The sequence below is a fragment of the Giraffa tippelskirchi genome, chromosome 1 (assembly GCF_054371585.1).
Source record: "Giraffa tippelskirchi isolate mGirTip1 chromosome 1, T2T-mGirTip1v1.2.pri, whole genome shotgun sequence".
Taxonomy (NCBI): Eukaryota; Metazoa; Chordata; class Mammalia; order Artiodactyla; family Giraffidae; genus Giraffa; species Giraffa tippelskirchi.
This window is the reverse complement of record NC_137275.1, coordinates 64,440,461-64,458,124: the sequence shown is the minus strand read 5'-3', so window position 1 is coordinate 64,458,124 and position 17,664 is coordinate 64,440,461. Positions and strand designations below refer to the sequence as shown.

General features: G+C 37.0%; 1 long non-coding RNA gene across 1 annotated transcript in view; it reads left to right on the top strand.

Annotated features, from left to right (window-relative positions):
* LOC145521599 (uncharacterized) overlaps positions 1-7,272 on the top strand; it is a 44,020-nt gene extending 36,748 nt beyond the window's left edge. The window contains exons 4-5 of the long non-coding RNA XR_014065554.1: positions 6,197-6,317; positions 6,823-7,272. This is a non-coding gene — a long non-coding RNA (uncharacterized LOC145521599). The remainder of the gene's footprint in view (positions 1-6,196; positions 6,318-6,822) is intronic.
* The last annotated feature ends 10,392 nt before the right edge of the window (positions 7,273-17,664 follow it).

Here is a 17,664-nt window from a genome sequence, read left to right as displayed (position 1 = left end):
CACATTAAAGATTAGAGACAAGGCAGAGAGAGTGCTTCTCAAAGGAGTGGGCATGAAAGAAGTGATCGTGTCTGAGAGAGGAGGGGGACAGACAAAGAGGCCCATCTGCATCTAGATCTCTTCCTTTTCTTGTATAAAATAGAAGCTATAAGTCACTGGGGAAGGAATAGAAATCCATTTACCTCTGTCTACCTGCTTCTGGAGGAAGAGTAGAAAACTCTATCCCAAGGCACCAAAATCGACTGCCTTTGGAGAAAAGACGGAAGCCAAAAAACAAAACTAAACAAAAAATCTAACCCTGAGAGAGAGTCAGGAAACTGGCTAATTTCTACAACGATTCTGTGAAGTCTGTACATACAGAGAGAGAGACTCTTAATAGGTGCATAAAGAATTGGTAAGATCCAGCATCTATGTACAATAAAAACTGTTAGCAAAGTAGAAATAGAAGACAATGTCTTTGACTCGATAAATTGCATCCATGATGAAAATTGTGATTAATATACTTGAGTAAAAGAATGACTGACTACTTCCCTGACTTAAATGACAAACAATGTAGGAATCTTTACTCTTGTTAACTCCAGGATTGAACTAGAGGTCTTTAGTGATGAAATGATGCAAGATAAAGAAGAAAGAGGAATACAAATTATAAAAGAAGCGAAATGGTTTTTATTCACCGAGGGCATGATTTCTACATAGGAAATACCAAATAATTTATGAATAAAGCTACGAAACCTGTAATTTTTTATCACGATCTCAGTATATGAGCTCAACAGAAGTCCACTGTGTTTTTATGCGCTACTATAAATGAAGAAGTAGACATTGAAATTAAAAAATCATTGCTGATTACAATAACATCAAACCCAAAAAATCCTTAGGGATACATCAAACATAATACATGTAATAATTGCATGCTAGAAACTAGAAAATATTGGTGATAGAAAATCAAGGAGAGAAAAAAAATTAAATAGATACAACATGCTCATGTTTCAAAAAACTCAGTATTGTTATGATACTAATTCTTCTAAGGTGGATCTACTTATTAAATGCAATGCCAGTCAAAATTCCAACAGGCTTTTTTTCTTACAGAAATTGACAAGCTAAGTGTACAGTTTATATATTACTGTAAAACACCTAAAGTAAGCAATTTTAAAAAATAGGAACACAATTGGAAGATACACTACTTGATTTTCAAAACTTAATGTAAAGCTACAGTAATTAAGACCATGTGTTATTGGTAAAAGGATAGACATAATGTAGATCATTGTAACACAGGAAATCCAGACATAGACTTACAAATATATGGTTAGTTAATTGATTTTGACCGAGTTGTCATGGATAATTCAAGAGAAAAAAGATATTCTTTGACAAATGAACAATTGGACTTCCATTTGTAGAGTATGAACTTTGACCTATGAAAAATAAGCTCACAATGAACCATAGGGTTTACATGTAAAATGTAAAACTATACAACATTTCAAGGAATACGTAAAAGAAAAAAAAATTTGTGACTAACCAAAGATTTACACATAAAATCATAAGCTATAAAATATTGGCTGTAAAAGGAAAAATGATAACTAGAACTTCATGGAAATTGAGAGCTTCTGTTCATTAAACAATGATGTGCATATTATGAATAAACAAGCCACTGATACAGGTACATTTTTTCCCAAGCAAACATGTCTGATCAAGCACTTTTATCTAGAACACATGAAGAAATCTCAGATCAATAATAAAAAAAACAAAACATCAATACAATTTTTTATTGAAGATTTGAATACTCGTTTCACTAAAATATAGCTGTGAGTAGCATACAGGCACTTGAAAAAATGCTCAGCAGCAGTATCCATCAGTAAACCATAGTATGATACTAGTTAGTATCTGTTCTGAGCTGAATTGTGTCCTCTTAAATTCATGTTGAAGCTCTAATCCCTAGTACTAAAAATGTCACTATATTTGGAGATAGGGCCTTTAACGAGGCGAGTAAATTAAGATGAGGCTGTTAGGGTAGGCCCTAATCTAATCTAACTAGTATCCTTACAAGAAAAGGGCATTTAGACGTACAAAGAAACATTTAGGGTGTGCATGCACAGAGGAAAGACCTTGTGAGGCCACAAGAAGAAAGCAGCTACCTGCAAGCCAAGAAGAGGGTCTTCATAAGAAAATAAACCTGCTAATTCCTCCGTCTTTTTCTTCCAGCCTCCAGAATTATGAGAAAATACATTTCTGTAGTTTAAACCAGCCAACTTGTATTTTGTTATGGCATCCCTAGAAAACTATTACAAATACACATCTATTAGAATGGTTAACATTTTTGCAAAAGAACAAAGCCAAGTTTTCATGAGGATGTAGAGTAACTGGGATTCACATACATTGCTGGTGGGAAAGCAAAATGGTACAACTAACTTGGAAACCAGTTTGTCAGTTTCTTATAACATTAAGTGTATATTTTTTTATTCAAAAATCCCATTTCTAGGTATTTGTTCAGTGGAAATTAAAAGATATGGCTATACAATGACCTGTACCTGAATTTTTGTTGCAGCTTTATTTGTAAGTGATCCAAAATCACATATAATTTTGATGTCTGTTGACTGGTGAACAGAAAAATGGTGGTGCATCTACACAATGGAGTATGATTGAACAATCAAAAGGTGTGAACTTTTGATACATGCAGAAGGACAAATCTTAGAAGTATTATTTCAACTAAGAGAAGCCTGACAAGAAAGACTACATACTGCCTAATTTTGCTTGTATGACATTCTTGCAGTGCAACACTAGAGGTAGAAATAGATGTTTTCAATTACTTGAGTTGGATTGAGGGCATTGATTACAAAGGGGTACAAGGGAAATTTTGCCTGTGTGGTGGTGATTAAGACTGTGCATACTCTCTAACACTCCTAAAACTTTACATCTAAAAAAGAGCAACTTTTGCTATATTTAAGTTATACTTGAATAAACCTGATATTTAAAAAGAAAGAAAGTCTAGAGAATAAAATGAGCTAAAGGCCAATCATGAACACTGACACACTGAATAAAACAATAGCTTAACAAGAACTAATGTAGTGATAACATTAAAGAAAGGTTTTGTACTTAATAAAATTCAAGTAGTATGTATTACATAAATAATTTGACCTGAGATTTCCATAGAAAAATGTAAATTAATTAGAGCCCTTGGCTTGTAACCATCTATTGAGGGAAGTATTCTTGATACAAATAGTTTTACCAACAGATGCCATGTTTGAATTGTTCTCTAGGTGCTATAAATCACTCACGATAGAACAGTGAGTTCTGATTGAACATACTGGGGAGGGCTTCAGTGAGGAGGTGACATTTAAATAAAGCTCTGCAGTTTTCTGTTGTTTACCAATCTCTTGAGAGATGTAAATATATATTTGCATGATGCAAAATCCCAAAGACCTCCATGTGATTTTGTGCATATGTGAGCTGTTTGGAGATGTTAAGTACATCTGCAATTTGAAGTGTATTTGTGGGTACCATTATACCCTTTCTTTTCCAAAGGTCATATTGTTTCTATAGTAACAAATGCATTTCAAAATGAACATCAACACTGGGATCACTCAACTATTGCTATAAAGACTCTGGGTTGACCCCTTAGCAGCTATAGATTCTACTAAGAAAGATATTAATCTGGATTTCTTTTCAAAGTCTTATCTGTTTATTCTTTTGTTTAAGAACATATTCAAGAGAAGTTGCCTCACCTATATTGCTATATAGATTAATGAGCAATAAAAACATGCTTGTTTCCTCATGTATTATGAAGGCACAATGGTTGTTCATCTATGTCATCTGCACTCCATTATTTCATTTATTAATTAATCTAATACAATTAGTGAGAGCCTACCAGATATTATCTACCTATCTATAGTTACAATTAGCTTTGAGGTAGGTATTATGAATTGTATTTTATAGATGAATAAAAGACTCAAGTAGTTTGCATCATTACTGTGATTCTATAAATAGAGAAGTTCTTTTGATCAAAAATGCAGTATATATATTTCTCATTTGACAATTGCTTTAATGGAGTATGGTTTCTGACACCTGAAGATTTGCCTTTTGTTTTTAGGTAGACACTAATCTGAGCTTCCCTGGTGGCTCAGATGGTAAAGAATCTACCTGCAATGCAGGAGACCTGGGTTTGATCCCTGGGTCAGGAAGATTCCCTGAGAATTGACTATCCACTCCAGTATTCTTGGATGGAGAATTCCATGGACAGAGAGCCTGGTAGACTGTAGTCCATAGGGTTGCAAAGAGTCGGACATGATGGAGCGACTTTCACTTTCAGACCGGAATCTATTTTGACTAGGGTCTCAAGATTTAATATGAATATCTACTATAAATAGAGCTGTCATGAAATTCGGAGAAGAATTTAGCCATTCAGCTACAGCTAGCTTTTAAACATGAGAAAAAGCTTAGGAAAAAATTTCGTCTTTAACTTGCTAGTTATTAAGTGGTATTCTCCAGGGATCAATGCTATGGCTCTGCAGACTTATTTAACTACCTTTTAATATAAAAGCTCTGGGAGAAAGAGCACTTAATGAGATGATCAAGTTTACAGATGAAAGTATGGCCTCCCGGGTTGTGAAGTCCCAAGCTAACGGGAATAAACTTCAGCAATTGCTCATGAGGCTGTGATCGCTCAGAGCTGGGGTACATGAACTTGAGAGCCAGCAAGCATAAAGTTTTACTTTTAGTCAAAAATAATTCAGACCAAACAGATGAAATTAAGACCTCTAAGTAGTGGATACGAGGCGAGAAAGATCTTTTTATTCACTATTGGCCCAGGATATTTTCTCTGAATAAAAGAATAACGCTCTTTGAATATGCTTAGGGGAAAAAGAAAGAAAGTGAAAAGAAAATGAACTTATTCCTTTGCTCTTGACTTGTGCATGCAGTTTTGGTTTTTCTCTTCAGAAAGAGAGGGCTTGCTGAAGGCAACTGAAACCATCAAGGAGTTAGATTATTATTATTATTTTTTTTACTAGGCTATAGAAGCATTCTTTTGGTCTAAGGACAGAATAAAAAAGTAGAAAAGTATCATTGCCCTCATAAAATTTATTTCCTTGCCCTCATAAAATTTAGCTCCTTAATTTTAAACTAAAGCCAGCCTTCTAATTCAAATATTAATAAACTTTAAAATTGTTGATATTATTAAATTATATATGTCTAATTAAATAGTGCACGTGTGCTCAGTTGCTCACTTGTGCCTGACTCTTTGTGACCCCATGGCTCCTCTGTCCATGGGATCCTCCAGGCAAGAATACTGGAGTGAGTTGCCATTTCCTTCTCCAGGGGATCTTCCCGGCCCAGTGATCAAACACTATGTCCCTGCATTGGCATGCAGGTTCTTTACCACTGTGCCACCTATGAAGGCCCTACAAATAGTAATATTAATTAATTTTCTACTGCTGCCACTAAGTCGCTTCAGTCGTGTCTGACTCTGTGCGACCCCATAGACGGCAGCCCACCAGGCTCCGCCATCCTTGGGGTTCTCCAGGCAAGAATACTGGAGTGGATTGCCATTTCCTTCTCCAGTGCATGAATGGGAAAAGTGAAAGCAAAGTCGCTCAGTCGTGTCCGACTCTTAGTGACCCCATGGATTATAGCCTACCAGGCTCCTCCGTCCATGGGATTTTCCAGGCAAGAGTACTGGAGTGGGGTGCCATTGCCTTCTCCGTAATTTTCTACAAAATGGTTCAAATAGATGGTTTTCTTTAATATTTGCAGTAATCCTATGAGGAAGATATTTTTATTAACCAAAACCTGGGAGAATTGTTGGTTGTCATTGCTTCCTCTCTGATGCCTGCCAGATCCTCATTATTTTCCCACCCTTCACGCTAATTACTCTGTTAAAGACTCATTCGTGAACTACTTCCCTGTATGTATAACATGGCTCCTGCCTGCAGTCGTGCCCCATCCAACATTCTTCCACATACTGTCCAGTCATTTTTCTAAAATATTAACTCCTCACTTACTAGAACATCCATTGCCAATGATATTGTCAGCATCCTTTATTATAGACTCCTTTTCTGCTCTGCTCACTCATGTTTTAATGGAGTCAGTGAATATAAATGATTCTTTCAATTAGATTGACTGGGAAGGGAAAGATAGTGATTTAACATTAGATTGATGAGGATGTAGAACTAATAAAACACATTTTTTTTTGTATTTCCTGCTATAGATTCAGGGTTAAGAATCAATGGAAAGAAAACAAGAAGATGAAAATAATTGGAGGAATGAAGCCTTAGAAGATCTATATGAAGGATAGAAGTACTAATGTGAATGGGTGTGTGTAGATGCAGGTAAATTTAGATGAGATTCAGTCTGTGTGTGTGTGTGTGTGAGCTTACATAGACACACATATGACTTGGAGTGGAGGAAGGACTATAAAAGTTATGCCTGATGAAAATCTACGTGAAATACATTAGACATTTTATTTAAGCAGTCCTCTGGTTAAGTAAAATCTTTACAAGTAGTAGTTCAGATTGAAGAAAAAAAGTAGTTGCCTCAATGTTTGACTTTTTTAATTATTTGTTTTCATTGTTGTATGGTTTATCCACAGTTTTATTAGTTAATTTCTATGCACATATGTGTGTTCATTAGTAAGAGCAAAACCAAAAATTTTATTTTGAGTATGTATGTTTATGTATTTTGGTTTAGCTAGTAGTGGTGAAACCTCTGGAATTATTTTTAGTTATAACTTTTCTTGAATGTGTAATAAATACCCAAAATATGCTGTCAATTATATTTTTTTATTCTTTTAAATATATATGTAATCCTCTTTTTCAAATTATGTATTACATACAGAAAGTCAGATACATTTACATAATCACTAAAGAAAGCTGAGCACAGAAGAATTGATGCTTTTGAACTGTGGGGTTGGAGAAGACTCTTGAGAGTCCCTTGGACTGCAAGGAGATCCAACCAGTCCGTCCTAAAGAAGATCAGTCCTGGGTGTTCATTGGAAGGACTGAAGTTGAAGCTGAAATTCCAATACTTTGGCCATCTGATGCGAAGAGCTGACTTATTTGAAAAGACCCTAATGCTAGGAAAGATTGAGGGCAGGGGGAGAAGGGGACAACAGAGGATGAGATGGCTGGATGGCATCACCGACTCAATGGATATGAGTTTGGGTAAACTCCAGGAGTTAGTGATGAACAGGGAGGCCTGGCTTGCTGTGGTTCATGGGGTCGCAAAGAGTCGGACATGACGGAGTGACTGAACTGAACTGAATGAAATAAAATTAGTATCATATAGTATCATATTTCAGTTATTCCCAGGCTTAATTCCTGTTCCTCAGAGGCAACCCTACTTCTGGTTTTCATTTCTGATATTTGCTTCCATATCTCAATATTTCTTCATATTTATCTTAAGATGTTTATATATTACTTATTAATCTCTTAATGAAGAAAACTTATCACTTGTCACTAAGCACATCTCATATCTGTGCATTGGTGTGAGCTCACACACACATCTCATATGCAAATCTAACAACACTCCTAATTTTATTACATTGTAATTTTTGTTAGGTCAGTGTTCAGAATCTATCTACATCATTATAGATATCTAAATTTTAATCATTGCTGAAGCCTATAATTTTGTTTCTCTTCTGTTAATCATTTTTATTTGTTTAATTAAAAATAATTTTGTAAGTCATAACCAAACTTTATGAATAGAATTTTACTCTCAGATTAACTACACTGACAGATCTATCAATGTCATCTTACTTAACATGGCCCTCTGTTCTTTCACTTAACATGGATTTGTTTTACCTTAGGTTTAATTTGCAATTTTTAATGTACATTCATTTACCATGATTGTGGAGATTTTCTTGGCCTATTTTCTGTGATAAATCTTTTACCTCCTGGATCCAGGTTCTTCTACTTTTTTTGAGAAAATTAGCTGTTTAGGTATAATCTTTTGAGAAGTTTCTGAGAAAGAGGGTATGAATGTTAACTTTTAAGACATGTGTTTTGGTGGTAGGGGAGGATACCACCCTTGCTTTTTGGTAATTTAGTAAAAGGGCACATAGGATTCAGAGGGAATTGTACTCAACAGTTATGGTTTATTGCACAGAAGGGGTACACAGCAAACTCAGCAGAGGGCAGGAAAAAGAAGCATCAGGTAATACCTGACGGGGTCCAGGAGCAGACTTCCAAAGTTCTTCGTCACAAAATGACAGAGGAAAGGAGGTCTTGCACTGAACGTGCTTCTTCAGCACGGGAAATATGCAGCATGTATCTAGTGTTTCTGCCTAAGGAAACCTGTCTAAAACTCAAGAGTCCAGGGATTTTATAGAAGGCTAGTCACATAGGTACTCTTTGCCTAGACAACTAGGCACTATTACCAAAATTCCAGACTCCAAGAAGTAAAGTGGTTGTTTATCATAAATCACATTGTTTGCACAAACAATACAGAGGACTAATATAATAGAGTTCAGTGACCCAGTCACACAGTCAATACAACCAGTCAGTATAAGGAGCCAATACAGAGTTGGGAACATTCCATAGCCAAGCTGCCAGGAGCATTCCCAAGTTCAGCCTCAAGCAGGGCCTTCTGGAGGTAACAGTATCAGATCGGCTACATCAACTCTTTCCTGAACAACATGAATACCTAACAATATCCTTTTTCTGTTTCTACATTTTACAGGCATTGACTGCGTATTCAAAGCAATAGATATTTATTAATTTCCTTATGGAACTTGGAAGGCATGTGGGAACTAGCTTCTAGCATTGCAGTGGTAAAACCATTGCCACCCTTATTCCAGGCACTTTGTTCCCTGCTTTATTTGTTTTTTTCTTTCTGGAAGCTTTAGATTTTTTTCTGTAAACTCCATATTCTAAAATTCCAGATGATATGACTCTGAGAATTATAAAAATTATTTTGGCTGGACAACTAGTAGCTTCTATCTGAAAGTCAAGTCCTTTAATGTTGGGAACTAGTTTGTGTTGATTTAAAATTTTTTCTCCCCTCTGTTTTTTCTCTTTTCTCATTCTGGAATCCCACTGTTCAAATCTCATACTGTTAGGATTGGTCATCTTATTTTTTTGAGGTTTATCTCATGTTTCCCATATCGTATACATTGAATAAAAAAAGAAATACAGAAAATTGAAATAATATAAAGAGAAATTTGATTTTATAGTATTTCTTTAGAGAATGTAGGAAATAATAACACTAAACTGAGAAAACATAGAAGGGAGAAAATTGTATTATAGCATTAAATATAAAACGTAGCAAGGATGTAATAAAGAAGAACAAAAACAAAACTGTTTTTAAGGATTGCTTCAGTAGACATACCTTTACAAGAATGATCAAGAAAATTATGATGCACAAGTAACTTAGCAATATAAAGTTATGATAACTGCTGACACAGGGATTTCAAATATAATATGAATTTAATACAAACCATTACACATATGATTCTTAGAGAAGATTCTTAGAGAGGTTAAGTAACATAAATTCAACCCCCAAGTCAATGTAAGATACATAACTGTAGCTATAAACTCAGAGAACAATTTTTGTTTAGTGAGAGCCCATACTAAAAGAGGTATGCTTATTCCTCCCTTTATGGCATGCATCATATTCCAAATTCTTTATTATGTCCCTGTTGCCAGAGAATGAGTCCTTCAATCCTTTGCAGGATTCAAAATGAATGAGAAAGTCCTACAGTCCTTCTCTGTAGTCCTTCAATCTTTCACCAAGGATGCAGCCCTTCAGACATGCCAGTTTCTGCCTGTAGCTCTATTCTGTTTTTCTAATGCCCACAGACTCAAGACTATTCTTTGTCTATAAACTTTAAAATTTTTGGCTCTTAAATGGAAAAAACAAAACAAAAAACCTATTCTAGCATCAGCTAAAATCACTGGTTTTAGTTTGCTTTTTGTTTCTGACCCCAGGAAATTTCTTCATCCTTTCTAAGGCTAGTTAGGCTTAGCACACAAAAAGAGACTTGTTATATTTCATCCTGAATTTGAATGATTGACCAAGAAGATTTCCGGGTATTTTAGTCTGTCATATTGACAGAACTCAACATTTCTTATTGTCCATTAGGATTTTCAGTACATGTATGAGCAATACATATGAAAACTATAAAGATAAATTGCAAGGTTTCTACATGTTTTATCAGGTGGTATAATATTGGAAGAAACCCTGATGCTGGGAAAGATTGAAGGCAAAAGGAGAAGAGCATGTCAGAGGATGAGATAGTTAGATAGCATCACCAACTCAGTGAACACGACTTTGAGTAAACTCCGGGGCATAGTGAAGGACAGGGAAGCCTGGCACACTGCAGTCCATGGAGTCCCAGAGTTGAACATGACTTAGCTACTGAACAACAAAAACAATAATATAAAAAATATATAAGCACGCTTGGAAAGGTTAGATTTGTATTTTGTAATCCCTTGAATAGTCTCTCTCCCTCTGTTTCTCTAATAAATACAACCAAATAGTCAGTAAGGCAGTAGGTAAATAAATATAGAATACCCAGTAAATTCAAACAATTTGAAGGAAAACTGGAAATGTATAAGACAAGAAACATCCAAAAAGGAGAAATAAAAAACAGATAATTAAATAGTAAACTTAAATTCAAATAGTTAATCACATTAATATTTGTCATTTAAAACCAAAAAGGGCAGAGATTATCAGAACACATTAGTGAAAAACAATAACCAACTATATACTGCATGTAAGAGACATGCTTAACAGATACAGACACAGATGGGTTGAAAATAAATAACCAGAAAAAGAAATAGCAGAAAAATAGTAAATAAGAAAAGGCTGGATCAACTATACTAATAAGATAAAATAAACTTTAAACAAAGAGTATTAGAAGGGACTGAGATATATTTACATAATGGTAAAGGGAGGAATTAATCAGAAAAATATAAACATTATGATTATTTCTATATCTGATAATAAAGTCTCAAAATATATCAAGCAAAATTTGAGAGAATTGAAAGCAAAATTAGACAATTTGACAACTATAGTAGGAGAGGTTAACACTTTTTCTGAGCACTTAATAGTAAATTTGAAAATGAATTCTTAAAATATAGTAGATTCTAAATAATACTACATACCAATTTGATCTCATTGGCATTATTAAACATCACACACATTAACTATAGAGTACATATTACTTTTAGCTGCACAAGGTATATTCACCAAGATAGTCCATACATTGTACAGTTAGATCTGTCTCAATAATTTAAAACAATTCACATTTTATGACTGTGTTTTCTGACCACAGTGGAATTAAATTAGATAGCAATGGCATTGTGTTGCCTAGATAGACTCCAGATATCTGGAGATAATATACTTCTGAATAGGTCTTGGCCCAAAGAAAATAAGGAAATATTTTAAACTGAATGATGTTAAGTATAAAACATATCAAGCTTGTGGCATTTAGCTAAAGCTGTGCATAAAGGGAAACTTAGCTTTAAATGGTTATGTCACAGAAAAAATTTTAAAATCCCCGACCTTATGTTCTGCCTTTAAAGAATGAACCAAGAAAAAGAATATAAACAAAATAATAAAAATATAAAAGCAGAAATGAACAGCATATTTTAAAGTTAGGGGAAAAATGTTGATAATATGTAGAGATCAACAAAACTGCCAGACTGTTATCTAGACTAGGGTTTCCATGGTGACTCAGATGGTAAAGAATCCAGGAGAATGGGTTCAATCCCTGGGTTGGGAAGGTCCCTTGGAGAAGTGAATGACTATCCACTCTTTTTTTTTTTTTTTTTTTGACTATCCACTCTTGTATTATTGCCTGGAATATTCCATGGACAGAGGAGCCTGACAAGCTATAGTCTATGGACGTGACTGAGCGACCCTAACAATTTTACTTTATCTAGACTAATCAAAAAATAAAAGAGTTGAAACAAATTAGCAATTTTAAGAATGTATGACTGGTGCTTGTTATACATCCTGCAAACAATAAAGAGAGAAAAACAGAGTATTATGAACTTGAGGCAATTAAGTACTGAATTTAGATGAAGTGGCTAATTCTGCCTTTAAAATAACTTACCACAATTGACAACAGAAGAAAAAGAAAACTTAAAATAGCCTTATATCTATTCAACAAATTGGACTTATCAAAAACTTCTCATAAGTAAAAACTCCAAGCCCAGATAGTTTCACACATGTGTTTATTCAAACATCAAGGGATGAATTAATGCCAAATTTATGCAGACTTTTTCAGAAAACAGAGGAGAAACACTGTACCAATCATTCATGAGGCCAGCATAATCCTAAATTCTGACAAAACTGGGCTTCCCTGGTAGCTCAGTTGGTAAAGAATCCACCTGCAATGCAGGAGACCTCAGTTCGATCTCTGGGTTGGGAAGATCCCCTGGAAAAGGGAAAGGCTCCCCAGTCCAGTATTCTGGCCTGGAGAATTCCATGGACTGCAGAGTCCATGGGGTCACAAACAGTCAGACATGACTGAACAACTTTCGCTTTCACTGACAAAATTACAAAAATAGAAAATTACAAGCCATATCCTTCATGAACATAAATTTAAAATCCTTAACAAAACATTAGCAAATAAAAGTCAAAAATATGTGAAAAGAAGCCTTGTCAAAGTAGGCATTATCTCAGTCATGCCAAGTTGAAAATCAGCCCATGTGTTTAAACATATATGATCATAAAAATATAATGCTTTATGATATCTTTAATAAATACAGATAAAAATCCTCACAACATCAATTTTAATTAAAAAAATCTCTCAGCAAACTAAGCAGGGAATCTCACTAATCTTATGGTGAACAGCTCTGTAAAAGTTATAGCTAAAATTGTAGTTAATGCTAAAAGACTAAACTCTGCTTAAGACTGAGAATAAGGCAAGAATGCTGGCTATTTGCTTTTCTATTTGAAATTTTACTGTATTCCTTAACACTACAATGAAGTAAATAAAATTTGTAAGAGAGGCAAGGAAGTAAAAGCTCTCCCTTTAGGCATATGATGTATTAGTTGACAAGCTCCCTAGGTGGTGCTAGTGGTAAAGAACCCACCTGCCAAAGCAGAAGACATAAGATAAGTGGGTTCAATCCCTGGGTTGAGAAGATCCCCTGGAGGAGGGCATGACAATCTAGTATAGTATTCTTATCTGGAGAATTCAATGAACGGAGGAGCCTGGCAGGCTACAGTCTATAGGGTTGCAAAGAGTCGGACACAACTAAAGTGACTTAGTATGCACGCATATTAGTTAACATCAAAAATCCCAATGAATTTGGCAACCAACTATTGGAATTACTGAGAAAATACAACAAGTCCACAAAGTACAAGGTTAACAAAAATCTATTGTTTGGTTATATACCAGCAGCACACATCTGGGAAATAAAATTTTTAAAATTCCATTTCAGATAGTTCCAAAAATTATAAAACATTTAAGAATAAATCTAAGGAAATATATATAAGACAACTACACTGAAAAATAAAAACATTGCTTGGAAAAAATAAAGACAAAATAGAGACATGTTCTTGGGTTGGAGGAACACAACAACAACAAAAATCCCACCAACATTTACTATGCTGCCAGAGATAATGAACATATCACTTTCAAAGGAAGAGGCTGTTGCTGGGAGTCGACTTCTCAATTATAACACAACAAGGTGGAAAATACTGGCATGATATCTACAGACTAGATCAATAATAGGAATACAACTGTACATTCCATAGACAGGCAAAACATTATCTACCTGTCATGGGGGGGAAAATGTATTTCTTAAGAATTCAAAGGCTACATCAACCAAATACCTAGTCTTAAGATATTGCCAGAGATAGAACACTAACACTAATTGCATAACAGACTAGAATAGAAACTTCAAAATAGTAATAGCGTTAAGGGAAAAGACTTGTGAGAAATGAGCTGTGGCATATATGAATTTGATGCTAGTCTCCTTGAATCCACCTTCTTGAAATAATCCTACCAGCAAATAAGAGCAGATGAACAAGAATATTCATAGTGCCGTAGTAAAAGCTGATAACTTTGAATTCCTATTAAGAGATAATGTTTGTAAAGATTGTGGCACTTTCATTTTATGAATTTTATGCACCCATTAGTAAAAGAAAGAGTAAAAGAAAGAATTAGGAGGGGGCTAAGATGGCGGAGGAATAGGACGGGGAGACCACTCTCTCCTCCACAAATTTATAGAAAGAACATCTGAACGCTGAGCAAACTTTACAAAACTACTTCTGAACGCTGGCAGAGGACATCAGGCATCCAGAAAGACAGCGCATTATCTTCGAAAGCAGGTAGGAGAAATTATAAAAGATAAAAAGAGAGACTAAAGAGTTAGGGACGGAGACCCGTCCCGGGGAGGGAGTTGTAAAAGAGGAGAAGTTTCCAAACACGAGGAAACCCTCTCACCGGCGGGTTTGGGGGAAGATTTCAAATCTCGGAGGGCAACATAACTGGGAGAAAAAATAAATAAAACCCACAGACTACGTGCCTAAAGGCAACTCCCAGCAAAGAACCCCAGACGCTCGCATCCGCCACCAGCAAGTGGGGGCTGAACGGAAAGGAGCGGGCGGCACTGCTTAGGGTAAGGACTGGGCGCGAACATCCTGAGGGCAATTTGAGGGAGCTAACGTGAGATAGCAACCTAAACTTGGGGACAGCCAGAGAGAGAAAACTATCCCGCGAAAAGCCCAAATCTAAGGCATTGCCGGCCCGCTCACAGAACAAAGGACTGAGCGATACCAGAGGAGAGCTAGCCGGCTGCGGACCGCCCCACCCCCCGCCGGACACAGCAGGCAGGCGGGGCCAGCCAGAGCCGGAAAGGGGCAAACTCGGCCCCAGAGAGGGCACCCCCTGCCAAACTGCAAACAGGCTCCCAGTTTCTAAGCAAAGACTGCCTGAGATCCCGGAGGGTCGACAGCCGCCGGGAGGGTCGCAGCTAGAGACCAGCTCCCCAGAACCGACACAAAGCGCACCGGAGCCAGGCGCGCCCGTAAACCGAGGCGGGGACCAGGGAGGTGATAAGCCGCACTGCCCCAACAGGGGAGAGTGTGCTCGCCAAACTCCTGGCTGCCTGAGCTACTCCGACCAGGAACGGCACAAACCGCGGGCGCAACCGAGTCTGCGCCTTTGTGGAGTACCCGGGAACCTGAACCTGAGCGGCTTAGACCTGGGAAGTGCACGCATCTCAGGGCCCACTCCCTGGCCGAGTAACCTGAAGCCTGAGCAGGGTAGACGGGGAAAGCACACATGCCGTGAGCGGGGGCGAACCCAGTGCGGCCGAGACACTGCGAGCTCTCCACACACACGCCAGTGATATAGGTTTGCAGTGTTCCTCCCTCCCCACAGCACGACTGAACAAGCGAACCTAAAGAGACCACCTCCGCCGCTTTGTGGCAGGGAGGAAACTAGATACTGAAGAGACCTCCAAACAGAAGCCAAATAAACAGAGGGAAGCGCGTTGGAAGTGACAGGCCAACAGATTAAAATCCCTGTAGTTAACACCGACTGCGTTGAAAGGGGCCTATAGAACTTGAAAAGTATAAGCAGGAACAAGGATCTATCTGAAACTGAATAGACCCCACACTGCTCACAACAGCCCCAGAGAAAGTCTGGGATATATATTTTTACTATTATCATTTTTTTCTTTCTTTTTTCTTTAAGTCCTCTATTACACCTTTAATTTTCATTTTCATAACCCACAATTACCTTGCAAAAAAAAAAAACCCTATTTTTAAAGCAAACTGCATACATATACCTTCTACCTTTTGTGTTTTCTTTTTTTTTTTTACTGTTTTTTTCCTGTTTTACTTTTTTTTCCTGTTTCTTTTTTTACTGTTTTACTGTTTTTTTTTCTTTTTACACTGTTTTCTTTTTTTCTTTTTTTTATATTGTATGGTTTATAAGAGTCTAACCTCTACTCTAGATTTTTAATCTTTGTTTTACATATTTGATATCAATTTTGTACATTTAAGAATCCAATCTTTAGTATCCATTTTTACTCAGGAGTGTGATTACTGGCTTGATTACTCTCTCCCCCTATTGACGCTCTTTCTTCTCCCCCAGGGAACCTCTATCTTCCACTCTCCTCCTTCTCTTCTCAACCCAATTCTGTGAATCTCTGAGGGTGTTCTGGGTACTGGAGAACACTTCGGGAACAGAATACTGCCCAGATCTCTCTCACCCCTCTTGATTCCTCCCTTTCTACTCATGCTCACCTCTATTACCTTCCTCCTCCCCCTCTTTGTATCTCTGTGAACCGCTCTGAGGGTTTCAGACTGTGGAGAGCACAGAGGGAAGTGCTTACTGGCTAGACTGCTCTCTCCACGTTTGAGTCCCCCTCTTCTCCTCCTGTTCACCTCAACCCCCCCCCCTTCACCTCTCCGTGTAACTCAGTGAACCTTTCTGGGTATCCCTCACTGTGGAGAATCTTTTCACCATTAACCTTAAAGTTTTATTATTGATGCTGTATGGACGGAGAAGTCTTGAGGCTACTGCAAGAATAAGACTGAAAGCCAGGGGAAACATTAATTAATAAGAGATCATACAATAGCCTCCACATATACACTGAAACCAAGCTCCACCCAAGAGCCAATAAGTTCCAGAGCAAGACATACCACGCAAATTCTCCAGCAACGCAGGAACATAGCCCTGAGCATCAATATACAGGCTGCCCAGAGGACACCAAATCCATAGACATCTCAAAACTCAATACTGGACACTCCATTGCACTCTAGAGAGAAGAAACCCAGCTCCACCCACCAGAACACCGACACAAGCTCCGTCATCCAGGAAACCTTGACAAGCCACCCGTCCAACCCCACCCACAGTGAGGAACCTCCACAATAAAGAGGAACTTCAAACTACCAGAATACAGAAAGGCCACGACTAACACAGCAATCTAAACAAGATGAAAAGGCAGAGAAACACTCAGCAAAGGAAAATGAGAAATGCACACCAAACCAAACAAAAGAGGAGGAGATAGGGAATCTATCTGAAAAAGAATTTAGAATAATGAGAATAAAAATGATCCAAAATCTTGAAAACAAAATGGAGTTACAGATAAATATCCTGGAGACAAGGACTGAGAAGATGCAAGAAATGTTTATCAAGGACCTAGAAGAAATAAAAAGGAGTCAATATATAATGAATAATGAAATAAAGGAGATAAAAGACACTCTGGAGGGAACCAACAGTAGAATAACGGAGGCAGAAGATAGGATAAGTGAGGTAGAAGATAGAATGGTGGAAATAAATGAAGCAGAGAGGAAAAAAGAAAAAAGAATCAAAAGAAATGAGGAAAACCTCCGGGACCTCTGGGACAATATGAAATGCCCCAACATTCGAATCATAGGAGTCCCAGAAGAAGAAGATAAAAGGAAAGGCCATGAAAAAATACTCGAGCAGATAATAGTTGAAAATTTCCCTAAAATGAGGAAGGAAATAGTCACAGAAGTCCAAGAAACCCAGAGAGTCCCAAACAGGATAAACCCAAGGCGAAACACCCCAAGACATATATTAATCAAATTAACAAAGATCAAACACAAAGAACAAATATTAAAAGCAGCAAGGGAAAAACAACAAATAACACACAAGGGGATCCCCATGAGGATAATAGCTGATCTTTCAATAGAAACTCTTCAGGCTAGAAGGGAATGGCAGGACATACTTAAAGTAATGAAAGAGAA